Genomic DNA, 6119 nt, shown 5'->3' on the forward strand with positions numbered 1-6119 from the left:
TACAGCACAAGACTTTTTGAATGGAAAAACTTCTATACAATCAGAAAACATGCATTGAAAATGGCAATGGAATGAAATCCCTCTAAAACTATATCAGTGGTCTATCATGTAGCAGAAGTGTACATGAAGTTTTGATTGCCTTCCCAGGATTATAGATTTGACAAACCAAACATTGGTCATAAACCATTTTAGCAATTTAGAACATTAACCATGCCAATATTCTATTTGGATCATTTTATCTCTTCCATGATGTGCCGTGGAGTGTAGAGCTTTTAATAACAGAAGCTTTAAGGATTCAGGAAGGACCAGGCATCTGTCCAGGCTCTCCATGAGTCCATCCTTAACATTAGATTTAAATCTTCTTTTTTTCATTTCAAGTTTTAAAGCTTGTATGTAAGATTAACTTTATTCCTGCATCTTCTCAGTTGTTTCTTCCTTGTGTTTGCCCTTTTCTTTTCCTACTTGGCGAGATTTGGCTTTCCGTTCAAGAATCTTTTTGTGGTCTGTGTCCAGTTGTAGCCTATTGATAACCACCTTCCTGGGGTGAATGCCTACATGCACAGTTGTGCCATTAGCCTTTTCCTGCTGCACCCGTTCAGCGTGGAGGACATATTTCTTCCTGTAAACATGGACGACTTTGCCAATTTGCTGACCTTTATAGTGTCCTCATACAACCTGAAATTCATCATCCTTTTGGGTGGGCATGGATCACACGTTGTACTTCTGTCCCAGCTCTTTGGAAAGAGGAGAAGACATAATCTTCCTGTAAATGTGGGAAGGTGCATTGAAATGCCTTTTGTGGTTCTTGCTTCGGTCAGAAGTTGCAAAGGGATTGAAGTTCATTTTGGCCATTCTCACTTCAGTGATAGCAGCAAAAGGGAAGATTTATATGTTCTTAAATATCAGTTTTGTTTCTCCAATTCAGGTGCATAGCACTGTTTATTAGATGGGTTATTATAGGTAAATTTTACTTGGATCATGGAGTTCATCTAAAACACATATCATAACCATTTCAGTGCTGGCTGACTTAGCTTGAAAATCTGGCAGAGTATTTCCTTGGTATTCAATTAATTTTTATACTGATTGGATTATCAGTTTCATAAACCAGCAGTCTGTTCATTAGAGTGCTGGCAATTCATACCCAGTCTAAACGATATGATCCTAAAGTTATCAGAAACTTGGCATTCAAGAGTGCTTGTCAGTCCTTTCCATCCCTTTCATGAATCTCCTCGAAGGCATGATACTCTAGGATTTTACTAGCTTATGAACTTAACGTAGCAGATAATCTTGCTTCTCGTCTTTTGGATGCTGCAAGGGTCCTCTGTAGCATCCCAAAGTTAGTTTGAGGTAACAACAAAAAAAGACAATTTGTAATTTGATTTTGGGAAGCCTGTCAAATATGTCAAAGGTTTAAAATAATCAAAACAGGATCACAAGGCATTGTAAGATAATATTCATTTAGCCAAAGTGATAAAAGGGGTTAGAAAGCAAAAACCGTTCTTCTTTGATAGAGAGGAGACTCAGTTTTCCAATCAACAGATCTGAGAAAGACAGCATGAGACAGAATCTGTCTCCTCCTCTTCTGTCTCTTTTGCAGTTTACTCAAAAGGTGAACAAACGTCTTTTGGACCCAGTCCAGTTTGTTATGACTTCCGAACCCAGTTGGGATTAAAATTTTGCTCAAACTTGGATAGCTCAAAACACAACTCTGTGGAGCTTCAGAATTTGGGAGAGAACTTACCCAGCATCCCCAGCGGCTGTGAGACACAATACACACAGCGGGCCCGGTGGGGATCCTGTTTGGTTATTCGATGCTCCTAGGTGTCATTGGACGCTCCACTTTGGATCCCACTTCTGATGCCATATGTTAAAAGAAAAACTTGAGACAAATTAAATTTACTAGAGCTTAATACAGCAAAGAATGATTTGTGAACCAGGCAGCACCCCCAAACTAGAATAGGTTCAGAGAGACTCTGGCACTGCTGCATGTTTGAAGAGGATTTACAGGCAGAAAATTAAAAGCGAGGTACAGAAAATGGAAGCAAGGTACAGAAACAGCTGGACTGGTTACAGCTTGGCATTTATTTGAACATGGTTTGAGCAGTTGGCTGCCTGTGAGTGGTTGAAGTAAGGCAGTGATTGAGTGAGACTCAGCTGCTTGTCACAAGTGTAGGTTACAGTCTGTTTACGTGTCCAGTTAGGTTACAGTTTACTATGTACAGAAAAACTTTTAGGCTGAACTTTTGAAGAGGTAGCTTTAGGCTAAACTTAATAGTTTCTTAGCCTTTCCCCACTCCTCTTATGTGAGACGGGAAGACTAAAGGGAACGGAATACATCCAGTTGTCTTTTTCATAGGTTAGACAAGGCTCTAACAAGATGGTTTCCCCTGAGGGCCGGTCCCTGCCGTGAAGAGAAAGCTCAGGTGTATTTCATAATGGCGACCTTTTTCCATGGCCTATTTCAAAATGGTTACTTTTCCTCCCCTACTTCCACAAAAACAAAGGAGTTTTTCTGTGAAATTCAGTGTGAGAACCTGCTCAGACTCCTGTAGGTAAAATTTATGAAAGTATGGGGATACCTTAAGAGTGGGCCCCCAGGACGGGCATGGTAACTCATGCCTGTAATCCCAGCACTTTGGGAGGCCAAGGCAGGCAGATCACCTGAGGTCGGGAGTTTGAGACCACCCTGACCAACATGGAGAAACCCCGTCTCTACTAAAAAAATACAAAATTAGCCGGGCATGGTGGCACATGCCTGTAATCCCAGCTACTCAGGAAGGCTGAGGCAGAATCGCTTGAACCTGGGAAGTGGAGTTTGCGGTGAGCTAAGATTGCGCCCTTGCACTCCAGCCTGGGCAACAAGAGTGAAACTTCGTCTCAAGAAACAAACAAAAATAAAATAAAATAAAGTAAAGTAAAATAAAATAAAATACAGCGTCGGCCCCCAGTGGTCTCTAACTCTGAGGCGAGTCCACACACAGCCTCTAGCGATTTGTGCCTGCCCGCTGCTGGCTGCAGCAGTAACTTTTGTACCGTGTAAACTGTGGCTCTCTGTATTCATGTCTGTCCCCAGCTTTTGAGGTGGTGATTTGCCCGGTGACCTCATTTCTCTGGTTATTCTAAGAAGTGTTGTTGATTTTCAGTTTGTTCAGTTTCTTCTTGTTGTGAGGTTGGGAGTAAGTACTGCCAAGTTCTTTGCATGTCAGAGTGAAAACCAGAATTTGTGAATCCAAATAGGTTTTTCGTTTGTCCTTGTTTTGTTTTTGTCTTTAACTGTCCTCTTGTCGTATCATGTTCTTTTATTCACATTCTTTGGAGTTTTTTTCTTTCTTTCTAATTATCTCTCTTTTTAATTTTTCTACTTTTTATTTTATAATTATCCCAGGAGGATTTTTTGGTACTTACTCCCTTTGCTCTCTAGTACCTGCTATTTATTTGGTTTATGTACATTTTCTAAACTTTTCCTCTGTTTTCAGTTTCATCAATTTTTAATAAGTTATTGAATGAATTTATTTAGATATTTATACTTCATTTTTTTTTTTTTTTTTTTTTAGACGGAGTTTCACTCTTGTTGCCCAGGCTGGAGTGTAATGGCCTGATTTCAGCTCACTGCAACCTCCACCTCCTGGGTTCAAGCAGTTCTTCTGCCTCAGCCTCCCAAGTAGCTGGGATTACAGGTATGCACCACCATGCCCAGCTAATTTGGTATTTTTAGTAGAGACGGGGTTTCACCATATGGGCCAGGCTGGTCTCGAACTCTTGACCTAATGATCTGCTTTCCGTGGCCTCCTAAAGCACTGGGATTACAGGCATAAGCCACCGCGCTTGGCTTATTTATTTATTTTTAATGGATAAAACTATATATATTTGTTATGCACAATGTGTTGTTTTGAAATATGTATACATTGTAGAATGACTAAATTTAGCTAAGTAATGTACACATTACTTTGCATAATTATTTGTGATGAGAACATTTAAAATCTCAGCAATTTTCAGGAATTTAATTCAGTGTTATCAGTTAGTCATATAATAAAGTTATACAATAAACTACTGTTATACAATATATCTCTTGAGCTTATTTCTCCTATTAACTGAAATTTTGCGTCTTTTGACCAACATCTCCTGAACCCGTCCCTCTCCACAGCCCCTGCCAACCACCATTCCACTCTCTACTTCTATGAGATCAACTTTTTTAGATTTCATATATGAGCGAGATTAGTGGCATTTGTCTTTCTGTGCTTGACTTATTTCACTTAACATAATATCCATATGATTGCAAATAACAGGATTTACTTCTTTTTTATGGTTAATAGTATTGAATTGTGCATATATACCCCATATTCTTTACACATCTGTTGATGGACACTTGAGTTGATTCTACATCTTGGCTATTGTGAATAACACTCAGTGAACATGGGAGTGCAGTTATCTCTCCAACACACTGATTTCATTTTCTTTGAGCACATATCTGGTAGAATTGCTGAATATGGTAGTTTTATTAAGTTTTTGAGAAGCCTCCATATTATTTTCCGTAATGGCTGTAGCAATTTCCATTCTCACCAACAGTGTGCACATGTTCTCTTTTCTTCACATCCTCTTCAATACTTCTTATCTTTGATCTTTTTGGTAATAACCATTCTAACAGGTGTGAAGTGGTATCTCATTGTGTTTTTAATTTGCATCTCTCTGATGATTAGTGATGTTGAGCAATTTAAAAAAAAATTTTTTTATTGAAACAGAATCTTGCTCTATTGGCCAGGCTGGAGTGCAGTGGCACAATCTTGGCTGACTGCGACCTCCATCTCCCAGGCTCAAGCAATTCTTCTGCCTCAGCCTCCAAGTAGCTGGGATTACAGGCGCCCACCATCACACCCGGCTAATTTTTGTATTTTTAATAGAGACGGGGTTTCACCATGTTGACCAGATGGTCTTGAACTCCTGGCCTCAGGTAATCCTCCCACCTCGGCTTCCCAAAGTACTGGGATTACAGGCATGAGCCACCACGCCTGGTAGAGCAATTTTTAATATACTTTTTGGCTCTTTGTATGTCTTCTTTTGAGAGATGTCTGTTCAGGTTCCTTGCCTATATTTTAATCAGGTTATTTGATTTTTTACTATTGAGTTGTTTGGCTTCTTTATATAGTTTGGATATTAACCTCTTGTCAGATGCACTGTTTGCTTATATTTTCTCCCATTCCTTAGGTGGTCTCTTCACTCTGTTGATTGTTTCCTCTACTCTGCAGAAACTTTTTAGTTCGATGCAATCCCATTTGTCTGTTTTTGATTTTGTTACTGATGTTCTTGGGGTCATATCCAAAAATGACCCAGGCCAATGTCATGGAGTTTTTCCCCTATGTTTTCTTCTAGCTTTATAGTTTCAGGTTTTATGTCAAAATCTTTAATCTATTTTCAGTTAATTTTTAAAAATCTGGTGTGAGAAAGGGTTTAATTTTATTCCTGTGCATATGGATGTCCAGTTGCCCCAACATGATTTATGGAAGAGACTGTCCTTTCCCTATTGTGTGTTTTTGGCATTTTTGTTGAAACTTAATTTTCCATAAATGTGTGTATTTATTTCTGGGCTCTCTATTCTGTTCCATTGGTCTATGTGTCTTTTTTTATGCCAGTACCATGCTGTTTTGATTATTATATGTTTGTAGCAGATTGTGAAGTCAGTTGGTCTGTTCCCTCCAGCTTTGTTCCTTTTGCTCAAGAACCTAGATTGCTTTGGCTTTTCAGGGTTATTTATAACTCTATACAAATTTCAAGATTGTTTTATCTATTTCTGTGAAAAAATGTTTACTGGAATTTTGATGGGGAGTGCATTGAATGTGTAGATTGATTGCTTTGGGTGGTATGGGCATTTTAACAATATTAATTCTCTCGATCCATGAACACAGGATTTTCATTTATTTGTGTCTTCTTAATTTCTTTCATCATTGTATTATAGTTTTCAGTTTAGAAGTCTTTCATCTCTTTGGTTAAATTTATTCCTAAGTATTTTATTTTATTTTATTTTGTAGGTATTAGGTATTGTAAATGGGATTGTTTTCTTTTTAGGTAATTTATTGTTAGTGTATAGAAATGCTCCTGATTTTTGTATGTTGATTTCATTTTAT

General features: G+C 38.4%; 1 pseudogene; it reads right to left on the minus strand.

The window, feature by feature from the left end:
* Nucleotides 1–402: 402 nt before the first annotated feature.
* On the minus strand, nucleotides 403–843 carry LOC116274444 (annotated as a pseudogene).
* Nucleotides 844–6119: the final 5276 nt, after the last annotated feature.

Source organism: Papio anubis, chromosome 4 (genome assembly GCF_008728515.1).
Source record: "Papio anubis isolate 15944 chromosome 4, Panubis1.0, whole genome shotgun sequence".
NCBI lineage: Eukaryota > Metazoa > Chordata > Mammalia > Primates > Cercopithecidae > Papio > Papio anubis.